The sequence below is a fragment of the Lactuca sativa genome, chromosome 4 (genome assembly GCF_002870075.4).
Source record: "Lactuca sativa cultivar Salinas chromosome 4, Lsat_Salinas_v11, whole genome shotgun sequence".
Lineage (NCBI taxonomy): Eukaryota > Viridiplantae > Streptophyta > Magnoliopsida > Asterales > Asteraceae > Lactuca > Lactuca sativa.
In genome coordinates this window covers 306873739-306886168 of record NC_056626.2, presented here as the reverse complement: position 1 = coordinate 306886168, position 12430 = coordinate 306873739, and positions in this window count along the sequence as shown.

Genomic DNA, 12430 nt, shown 5'->3' with positions numbered 1-12430 from the left:
CTCATCTGACACATACTGCGGAACCAACAATGCCAACTGCTGGACCTAAATAACAGGCACGAACTCGGCCCGAAATCTCATCAAAAATCCTCCCAAGTCATGGACTGAATCGCGTCGCCTCCCAAGGCATGTCCTACCTCCTCCCACCAGTCTCGGGCTCTCTCTTTCGAAATACGGGAAGCAAGTCTGACCTTTTCCCCATCAGGACAAATGCTAGTGTGGAATGTATTAGCGACATCCGCTAACCAACTTCTGCTCACGTTCAGGTCCTTCTTCCTAAAGAACTTTAGGGACCCACATGCCCTAAACTCACGGAAGGTCAAAGTTCGAGCTCCCATCAATGCCACCATCTCAGACCAAAAAGTGCTCAAGCGCTCATCCAAAATCTCAAGAATGCCTTCCTTGACCGTACCAATGATCACAAGAGTTTGATCATGTATGTTGCATGTAATATTAGACGAAATGAACTTTTGCATCTAGTCATCCAACTGTACGGCTCCAGAGCGCGAACCAGAACCACTGCCAAAACCTCCTTGTGTGGCCACCATACTGGAAATAGACCACATAAACCATCTAAACCTACATACATACATACATACATACATACATACATACATACATACATATATACATATATATATATATACATACATACATACACACACATATATATATATATATGTGTGTGTATATATATATATATATATATATATATATATATATATATATATATATATATATATATATATATATATCAAGGAGTCTCATACTCTACAAGATTCCTGGTTTCATCGCAACTTTCCTTGACTCAAGTACGGATCCTCTGCTTCCAGTAGTACGAGCCTATACTACCTTCCACATCTATCCGTACTTTCCTCAAGCACCGCTCCGAATCCTCCAAGTCACTCCCTTATCCATACATACAACCCTAAACAAGAGAAGGCGCCCAACACTAAATCTCTTCCTAGGCATTTCCTATAGGAATCACCACACCACTCTCCACTATCAACTACATAAGGAACTCTCTTAACCCACCCACCCCCTCTAAGAGCTCATGAATATAATTACATATCACCGTTACCAGATAATTATTCGAATGAAAGGTCTCCCACTACAACGATTTGACTCAAAAAATAAATGCACAATAGAGTTAAAACCTAGCCTTCTAAAATTATTTAGTCTCAGTAATATGTAAATTAGCATATTCACTTACTGGTTAGCTGAGGTTAATGAGAACTCCGAAAAAGGACAAAGCAAATGACATTTGAGCATTGAGTAATCAGAATCAAGCGTAACTTAAACAGGCCATCTGTTGACGTACCCTACCGGGAATCTGTTCAATACAATACAACTGTTAGTCTGACAATTGAATCCGAATGAAGAACAGCTAACACCGCGTCCTCGTGCTCACTCTTGTCCTAGGGCACAGTCCTTATTCCTTATCGCCCAAGAATCAAGTCCAGAGTCAAGAAAAAATAGTACCAACCCACTCAAAGGGCGACAAGTGTGGTCCCTTGAACATCACACCTGGCTAACCTATGCCAATGGTAGGAAACCACTTGCAGAACACGATTCACTGATCAGAGTTCACCTGGCTCAGGCAGAACCTAAAAAAGCAGAAAGTAATCTGTCCCCCCTTTTCCATGGGTATCAAAGGAACCATTCTCCCCCAAGAGAATGGGTCAAGATCTAAAACCCTTCAACACTCGCTTTGCTTTAAACCCCCTCTCTCATACTCTCACTGACTTGATCATCGGATCCTCATGCTTGGACAAACTCCCGAACAACGACTGACGATCATATTTTCTTTGTTGTGATTCTCAGGCTCTTCATTTCACTCCTCTGAAAGACCGAGTTAAGTCGGTGACATATCATAATAGTTGGCACAATCCGGATGTGCACCCAGTGCTGCATAAAGACAACAATAAATGCCTAAAATGGTGAGCACACTCACTACGCCGATGCAACACGACAATAGCGTGCCATACAGCGTTGTCACGCATAGTACGGCGACCACCAGGTGGCAGTCGATTACTTCCTTAGTAAACGAAGCGCTGGAACCATACACGTAACAAAACAAGACAAAGTGTTCACCCTTAACATGTTATGCAAGAAACGAGAAGGGCCATATAGCGTTGTGACGCGTAGTACGGCGACCACAATGTGCAAGCGCTGAACCGACGGGTCTAAAGTATTAACTTTTCGCCAGACGACCCGAGACCGCCAGAGCGGGATCCTAGAGACCCGATCCTCATAACTACATGCCTAAGACACAAAAAAATGCACCGAGTCTACATAGATAATGGCAGTAGCACGGACATCTTATACGAACATTGCATCCGGAAATTACCTGAGTCATGGAAGAAAGAGTTGAAGCCCGTTGCAGGTGGACCCCTAGTCGACTTCACTGGGCACAGTCTATGGCCTCTCGGCACTTTACACCTCACGTTGATGCTAGCTAGCCACGACGGACGAGAGAGAGAGAGAGAGAGAGAGAGAGAGAGAGAGAGAGAGAGAGAGAGAGAGAGAGAGAGAGAAACAAGAGCAATCAAATTTTATATAATCTGTCACCCAGCGGAACAATATATACTGTTAAGGCATCAACACTCTATGAGCTACAGGCTGTTCCATCCACAATCATGGCACAGTCAAATTTGGCACAAGGACAGGATCAGCAATCATCGTTGCCAATGACCCGTACAGATGGACGTGCCACCAGATCATGGCTATGGCAGATCTAGTTATTGCCCCTAAGAAATGCAAAGAAGACCACCTACTAGAAAAGCACGTCATACACAATGAACACCCCGAACAAGCACTAAAGATCGGAGCTAACCTATTGGCGGAAACAAAAGCCCAACTAATCGCGTTACTTACACGATTCGTCGGAGTCTTCGCATGGAAACCCGTAGATATGATAGGTGTAGACTGATGGATTATCGAACACAACCTTAACATCTTACCGGGTAGCCCTCCGATTAAACAAAAAGGAGGGGGGAGGCGAGTGGTAGAAAGAAAGTGATTAATGAAGAAGTTTCAAAACACGTGGCTGTGGGCATTCTTTGAGAAGCAATGTTCCCCACATGGATAGAAACACGGTAATGGTAAAGAATTATGATGGATCATGGCGGATGTGCATCAACTACTCCGACCTGAACAACGCAATCCTAAAAGACAACTACCCCCTCCCCAAAATCGACCAATATGTTGAATCCCTGGAAGGTTTCCAACTCAAATGCTTTCTTGACGCCTACAAAGGTTACCACCAAGTACAGATGCGGTGGGAAGACGAGGAAAAGACAACTTTCCACACCGATCGAGGCACATTCTGCTACCAGAAGATGCGATTCGGCCTTAAGAACGCTGAGGCAACATATCAGTGCCTAATTGATAAAGTCTTCGCAAAACAAGTTGGAAATAATGTAGAGGCCTATGTCGACGACATGGTCATTAAAATTTGTAGTGAAGCAACATTACTTTGCGACGTGGAAGAGACCCTCCAGACACTAACTCAATCCCTAATGAAGCTTAACCTTGGAAAATGCACTTTAGGAGTAGAAGAGGGCTAGTTCCTAGGATACCATATAACCAAAGAGGGAATCAAGCCAAATCAAGTCAAAATCCAGGAATTCCTCGATTCCAATATCCCGCACAATATAAAAGGAGTCTAAGAAATCAACGAGAGACTAACCGTGCTAGGCAGGTTCGTTGCTAAGTCAGCAGAAAAAGCCCTTCCGCTCTTCCAAACACTGGAACCGTGTGTCGACAAGAAACACATCAAATGGACGAATGAGGCCCTACGTCATTTGCCAATAATGGAAAGCCCCCTCCCAGGTGAAACCATACAAGTATACATCACTGTTGTTGATGAAGCCATCTCCTCGGTTATGGCTGTATGGAGAAACAAGAAGCAGTCGCCGATACTTTTCGTGAGCCTGGCACGGCGATGTCCCTAAACCAATTACCTCATCTTGGAAAACTAGTATTAGCGATAATCTACACGACCAGAAGCCTAAGACACTACTTTTAGGAGTATAAAATCAAAGTGCTTACCACCCACCCGATAAAACAGGTTCTAGTACGCTCCGAAAAGTCGGGACGACTGGCGAAATGGGCAATAGAGTTGGGGGAACACGACATAGAATATTGGCCGCAAACTAGTATCAAGGCCCATGCCTTAGCAAAATTATTGGTAGAAATACCAGATACATTTAGGGAATACCAAATGCCTTAGCTGCAAACCCGATGGAGCCCAAATCAAGCAAAGATGTATGGGAAGTACACACCGATGGTACTGCAAGTAAGGAGGGTTTAGGCGCGGGCCTAATTCTGAAAAACCCCAGGGGGATGAAATAACTTACGCCCTAAGATTCGATTTTCAAATTTCAAATAATTAGGCTGAATAAGAAGCGCTCCTTGCAGGCCTTCGCTTGGCGCAGGAAGTCAGGGCGAAACACCTCCGAGCGTTTAGCAATTCATTGCTAATAACAAACTAGGTACATGACACTTACGATGCGAATGATTGGAGAATGCAAAGATACCTGGAAAATATATAGCAGCTAGCACACTCGTTCAACAACTTCAAAATCAAACAAATACCCAGGGGGAAGAACACAAGAGCCGACGCTCTTAGTAAATTGGCCTCAACGTCCTTTGACCATTTAACCAAGAAGATGCTGGTAGAAGTACTCGGAGAAAGGAGAATTGACAACAAGAAAGTCGATGCAGTGATCGAACTGCCACACTCGACTAAACCATACCTAGGCAACTTGCATCGTGGGATCCTCCCAGATGACCCGGAAGAGGCCAGGCAGATAAAAATCAATTCCCCCCCCCCCCCCCCCCCCAATTCTCTATGAAAGGTAAACAATTGTATGAAAGGGGGTATCTAGCACCATGGCTTAGATGCATCTCGCGCAAGGAAGGCCAAGCTCTCCTCGAAGAAAGCCACTCAGGTGAGATGGGAGTGCATGAGGGAGCGTGAGCACTCACAGGGAAAATACTATGCCTAGGGGTATACTGGCACAACATGTACAAGGACGCGAAGAGAGTCATAAAGAAATGCCCGGAGTGTCAAGCATTCACCCCGTTCCAAAACATACCATCAACAAACTTGACCAGCATCAGTAGTCCATGGCCTTTCTACCAAAGGGGCATTGATATCATGGGACCATTTCTAACAGCCCCAGGGGGATTAAAGTTCCTGTTACCCGCAGTCGACTACCTTACGAAGTGGATTGAAGTAGATCCCATGGCCATAATTATGGGCAAATAGATGATTAGATTCATGTGGAAGAACATCCTGACTCGGTTTGGGACTCATAGGGTCCTGATAAGTGAGAACGAAACCTAGTTTGAGGGTAGCCCCTTCAAGGAATGGTGCGAGGAGAAGTGAATCCACCGTCGCTTTACCTCAGTCGCACACCCCTAGGCGAACTGACAAACCGAAGTATCAAATAAAACCATCGTGAATGAACTTAAAAAACGCCTAATGAAAACAAAGGGGGACTGGCCCGAAGAGCTGCCAACGGTGTTGTGGTCATATCGGACCACCGAGAGGTTAGGAACTTGAGAAACACCCTTCAGTCTAACATATGACACTGAATCAGTGCTCCCGCTCTAGATTCTGAGTGAATCCCTATGGGTGATGAACTTTGACACAAACTCGAACGAGGAAGAGTGACAGACAGACCTGGATATGCTAGACCAGAAGCGTAAGGCAGCACATATACAACCGATGCGACCGGTCCTTCTTCTTCATAAACAGGATCGTCGCATACTCAGACGAATTACTTAGTCCTATGAATCCCTTGTCTAACAGCTCCTGCAGTTGTGTAGACAACTCATGCATCTCTGGTGGAACTAACCGATATGGTGATTTGGTTATCGGGGCCGTACCAGGAACCAAGTCAATTCGGAGCTCCACTTGCCTTTTTGGAGGCACCCTAGGAAAATCCTCCAAATACACATCCGGGTACTGCTACACAATAGGAACATCATCAAATTCCACCTTTCCCTTCTCTAATGTATCCATAAATAAACCCACAACAACCCTGAGCATAGGGCCGGACCACGCTGAGCTCCCTCTCCATGGACCACCAACTCTCCCCCACTTGAGGTCCGAACACATACAAGCCAGCGCTCACAATCAATCATCACCCCATTAGGGCTCAACCAATCCATCCCCACTATAACTTTGTTCCCGGCAAAGTAATGGGAACCAAATCGATCGGATACCGCTCAATAAACATCTCCAAAACATAATCCTGATGAAATCTCGATACTAGAAGGGATCGATTATTTGCAATCTCAACCTTTAATGGATGGTCCAGCTCACCCGGAGATCCATCAAACCTCTTGTTGAGCACAAGGGACATGAAAGATCAGGTAGCCCCAGAATCAAATAATACCAATGCAGGGATATCATTCACAAAGAATGATATTCTCACCATATCTGGTGCAGCATGTGCCTCCTCGGCGGTCATCTGTGATCCGTAGGGTCACTGGATATGATGCTACCACTGATCCTCCTGTTGCTAGACTTGGGAAGTTGGCCTTTTGTGGCCCCTATGATTGCAATGAAATCAAATTAGGTCTAATGGCTGAGAAGTGGTCATAAAAGCATCCATAGGGTCGTTGGAGCTGATGCTACCATTGGTCCACCCGATGCTAGACTCGGGAAGTTGGCCTTTTGTGGTCCCTATGATCGCAATGAAAGCAAATAAGGTCTGATATCTGAGAAGTGGTGATAGAATCAGTACAATCCTTGCTAAAGTGCTCCATCTTGCCACACTTGTAGCAGCCCGAACCACGCGCTCTTCAAACCCCTTCATGTGACCTGCCATATTTGCCACAACGGCTCTAGCCATGCTGGCCCTTCGACCTAGAGTCAAAAGCCTTTGGTTTCTTCGCTGAAACCCCAACTGTCTACCAAGGCTCCACCTTCGTCTTCCCAATGTCATCCAGATCAATCTCTCACTCCCATGTCGTAGATATCATATTATCTCGAAACAGGCAGGCAGATATACAAATGGACTCCCTGATGTTAGATCTCAACATATGATGGTATCGGGTCATCTTCATCTCCTCATCAGTTACATACTGGGTACCAATAATGCTCTCTCTCTATACTTGACGATGATCTCCGCCTTATTCTCAATCGTTTGCGTCATATCAAGAAAATCTTTGGATAGTTGTTGCACCACAATAGCCGGTGCAAACTCTGCTCAAAACTTTGCCACAAAATCTATCTAGGTCATGGGCTCAATGGTCGGGGCTCCCAAAGCATAGCCGACCTCCTCCTACCAATCACGGGCTTGCTCCCTCAAACATCCTGTGGCGAACCTGCCCTTTAACCCCTCGGGGAAGAAGCTTGTCATCTGAGCTCACTTAATGTTAGTTATCCAATGCTTGGCTGGGATGGGGGTCCTTCACACTAAAGAAATCTTGTGCCCCACATCCCCTAAAATCTATTATGGAGAGTGTGTGCCCTGAATGGCTAGCGGCCAGATCAGCCCTGAAGATCCGAAGACGATCCTCCATCAACTCCATGATACCCTCCTTGATCGACCCAAACATCAGAGGGGTCACCTCAAGGAAGCCTCTCATAGTATCAGATGCAATGAACTCTCACAAACACTCATCGATTAGTTTAGAGCCCGTGCCCAAACTAGATCTAGATCCTGAACTTCCCGTTCCATGACGTGTCATCATCATACTGAAACATAACCACATAAAGAATTAGCATATACACGAGAAGGTTCACACTCATGAGTTCCCTAGATTCATCGAGTTCTTCCTTCAATCGGGTATAAATTTTGTGCTTTCAGTAGTACAGGCCGGATACTACATTCCACACTTATTTATACCCTCCTTAAGGACTACCTCTACTCCTCCAAGTCACTCTTCCAAACTAATACATTCTCGAAACGTAAGGCATCCTACGCACCAAACATATCATGGGGACTCCCTATGACTCCATTCCTCACCCCTTCTGCTATTAGCTACATAAGGAACTTCTACAAGTACTACCTAGCTACTGCATGAACATTATTATATACTACTAGTACTAGATAATACTTCGAATGATGGGTCCCACACCACAACGGTTGGACTCAAACTAAAGTTGCACAACAGAGTTAAACCTATCCATCTAAAATTATCTAATCGTAATAGTATGTAACCCAATACACTCATCCACTAGTTAGTTAGCCCCAATAGAATATGCTAAGGCACAAACCATGCAACATTCTAGCATCAGGCAATTCAGCTCAAAACATACCCTATACATGTTATCCTAACAAGTAACGGATATGATACTCCCATGAAAATCTAAAAGCTCATATAGATAGGCACATAAGTGCATCTCTCCTAGCATTCTACCATGCAATTTTGAGGAGATCCTTAGCCCCTAATCTATCATGCAATTCTCATATCATAGCATAAGACATATAACTTGTCTGGGTATTTTGCAAAGAGTTACTTGAGCTCGGCTGATTGCCAGCATCACACCCCTCGTCTTTTATTAAAAACCCTTAGATTAAAATGTTTCTTTTTGTGAAAAACCTACCAAACCCTCGATTTGAGTCCAGGCACACCCGAGGGTATGCCCGAATCCTTTAAACCAAGGCTCTAATACCAACTTGTAGCATCCGAAAATACATATAATTTTTTTTAAATTCATTCCATTCATAAGAAACTGATATCAAAATAGTCGAAAGAGTGTAATTGTATCATGTTATCAGAGTACAAATTCCCAAAATCAATAAGTGTGGAAAAACATAGATTGATGCATTGCGATTAGGCCGATCCCTTCCCCTCCGAACTAGAACTACCTGAAATATAAATTGAAAACTGTAAGAACAAAGCTTAGTGAGTTCCCCCAAAATACCACATACTAAACAGACATACTGCCATTCATATCTGGGTATTGGCCTACCCCCTTCGGTCTATTTCAACCGGATACTATTAAGCATATATGGGTGTTTTCCTACCCCTTCGGTCTATTTCAACCGGATATTACCAAGCATATATGGGTGCTTGCAACCACGTTTGGTCTATCTCAACCGGATACCGAGAATATTTCACCCCATACTACTACAATATAATATCATAACAAATATCACATAGTCATCAAGCAAATACATGCGTAACTGAGAATTGTCACGAAGACAGGCATTACACTACATCACAAACTAGTGGGCCAGCATTGGTGACTTCGACCTATGAATATTACGAATGAAGACTCGCCTCAGACTGTAGGTACCAAATCTTACTCAGCGGATGACTCGGAAACTCCTCCCCTTTATCGTACAAGCATAAAAACCTAATTAGAAATTAGGACACATTCTAACCTGAAAGTCCAAAACTCTAATCCTTAATTTACGGCAAAGGGCTCCTTTACCTTTGCCTAATTGGTGCTCCTGTCCTTCAAGGCCCAAATCTATAAAGACCCAAAAAGGCATCTAAGCCCAACTATAAGGCCTTTAAGGCCCCATATGGCCTAAGAACCCCAAACATGGCCTTAGGCCCAACATCACCTGCTACAAATAGGTGGGCCCGAAGCCCAACTTACAAAAGTCCAAATCCCAACAACAAACGACCCAAAAATCTTCTAGTCCAACTAACTGCATATTGTAACACTGTGAAATTTCAAAACAATTTTTCATTTTAATTTAATAAAAATACCCCAATCATAATTCTCAAAAACGGGTATCAATTGTTTTTACATAACATAAGTACAAATCAAAAACCCCAGAATCTCAAAATATCTTCACCATAAGTGTGTACTGATCATGCCGACCCCTTCCTGCGATCATCACTGGTACCTAAAACACATAACACGCAAATGATAAGCAATAATGCTTAGTGAGTTCCGCAAAATACCACGTATAGCTCATACGCCTTTCCAGGCCTTAGCTCTATGGGATCTTTCGATCCAAGTGTCTCAGGGAATTTACATCCCATAACTCTGTTGACCTTCCGGTCCATATCATCATACTCATATCATAACATATAACATATACAAGATACATTACATTTTCATCATACACATAAGACCTTCCCGTCACACCTAATCACACATAAGACCTTCCCGCTCAATCCTCCGACCTAGCTTCCTCCTATAGCAGAAATACATCTCCATTTAATACCTTCCTGACTTATTTTGACTAATGCCCTTAAGTCAACACAAGTCAACTCTGGTCAACATTGGTCAATGGCTACCCCCTTGACCCAACTCATCGAGTCAGGCACTGACTCGGCGAGTTCAGACGTGAACTCAAGTCCCCTAAATTCCTCCTCTGACTCACTGAGTCACTCTTCTAACTCGGCGGGTCATCCACTGTGCGAGTCACAGAACAACCCGGTCCGACTCGTCGAGTCTGCTCATGGACTCGGCAAGTTCATGATGGCTTTTGGTCATAAGAACATCCTATGTGCTCATACAAACCCTAATGCTTGGGTCTAGGTTTCTCTATTGTACATGTAAGTTATCCAAGACTATAAACTCTAATTCTAGCATACAAGTAATCATATTAACATAAGAATGGGTTTAAGATGTTACCTTGATTGTTATGTAGCAATAGCAATCCTGAATCTCCTTGTATTGACTTTAGAAAGCTTAGAGTCACAATTGTCACTCCTCTAATGGTTCACAAACACCATAAGCAAGAGGATGAAGAGGAGAGAGGATGGAGGCTGCCCAAAAACCGCCTACAGACCCTAGAGAAGTCTTAGCCACGTTTTTGGGTCATAAGGGTACTATATATAGTGAGACTATTAGGGTTATCTAACAAGGAAACCCTAATTTTGATGCTCAAGCCCTAAGCAACCCATGGACCCCTTTTGTTTAAGGCCTTGGACGATTTCTTGTTGAGTTTCCCCATAGAATTCATCCACTCCTTAATACAAGGCAATCCATGGCCCAAATTGTAATTATCTTATAATTACAATTCCAGTCCCTTAACTTTAATTAATCTCTTTTAGTCACAAAACTAATTACCAATTAGTTATTGACTAATATTAATCAACCAATATGATTTCTCCTTTAATATATTATTCTCATAATATATTAATAAATCATATTTAATCCTTTCTCTCCATAATTCATCCTATCAAGTTGCTTTGGTGAAGGCAACCCAAATGGACCATGCACCATCGGGTCAGGTACATACCAAAATAGTTATGGACTTAGACACTAATCCAACAGTCTCCTACTTGGATAAGTGTAATAACTATTATGCGTATGACTTCAGATCCTGATCTGCAATCGTAGCTTTCCAAAGCCGCTGTCAACTCTGATCCTATCAGATACGCGTGTCCTTAGATAAGGGATCATATATTCCTCCATTCTAGATATCAAATGAGATATGATTTCAAATCATTCTCTTTGTACTATATCTCGATTTCCTATTTATGACGATTGACTAATTGAACAAATCAAATTAGCCCTAGCCTGGCCGAGCATTTACGTTTGTCATCACAAAATCATCGATGGGCCCAAAGATATCGTTTTTATCCTACTTTGAATAAAAGGAATGGATAAACTTTGATACAATGCTTGCTTGCACTCACTCACCGAATCACACACAACAATATGTTTTATAACACCAAGTTACTAGTGCATTTACATATTATCAATGTGCAACTGATTTGCAAGATACAACTCACACATCTCGGTTTCAAGAATATAAGATGTTATCGTCTCACCAATCACTCGTGATACAATCCGTGGAGTGATCCAAGTGAGCGTGGGTTTGATCCAATGCTCAAATCATATTCATAAGCACTCATGAACGTTGCAGCAAACATTTGCTTATGTCTAATGCTCTTTAGACAATCCACACACCAATTCACAACAGTCTTTATTCATACATACTTCCAACGTATGACTAACTGTGGCCCGTTCGAATAATTCAATTATTCTTAATAAACTCAACTATTCTGGAAGTCAAAACATGCAAAGTGAAACACAATAATAATACTAATCCCATATGGCCTCAAACCTTTGAGCATAAATAAAACACCTTTTATTTATCACCATATCGATTACTCATTATTTGTTGTTTCGGTGAATCAACTTCTTACTTGAATTACAACACTTGTCCCATGCTCCTAGCATGCACACAATGTTTACCTCTTGTTCTTACTTTGTGAAATAGAACAAATTGAACACATTTCCAATCTTTCTCATTTCACAACTCCCAATCCTTTTTCATAAGTGTAAGAATATCAAATTCTCGCCACTTATAGAATATGTTAGATTCTAACATTTTATGCAATGATCCTTTCGTAATATCACTGCACCAAAGTCACAAAGACTATTGCCAATGAGATTACAAAGTCCTCTATCAGAGATTGTTCCAAGACAATTCCTTAGATATGATGTCTCTCACTCAAAGTACATTCCTTTGAACATCCTTTTGCATAA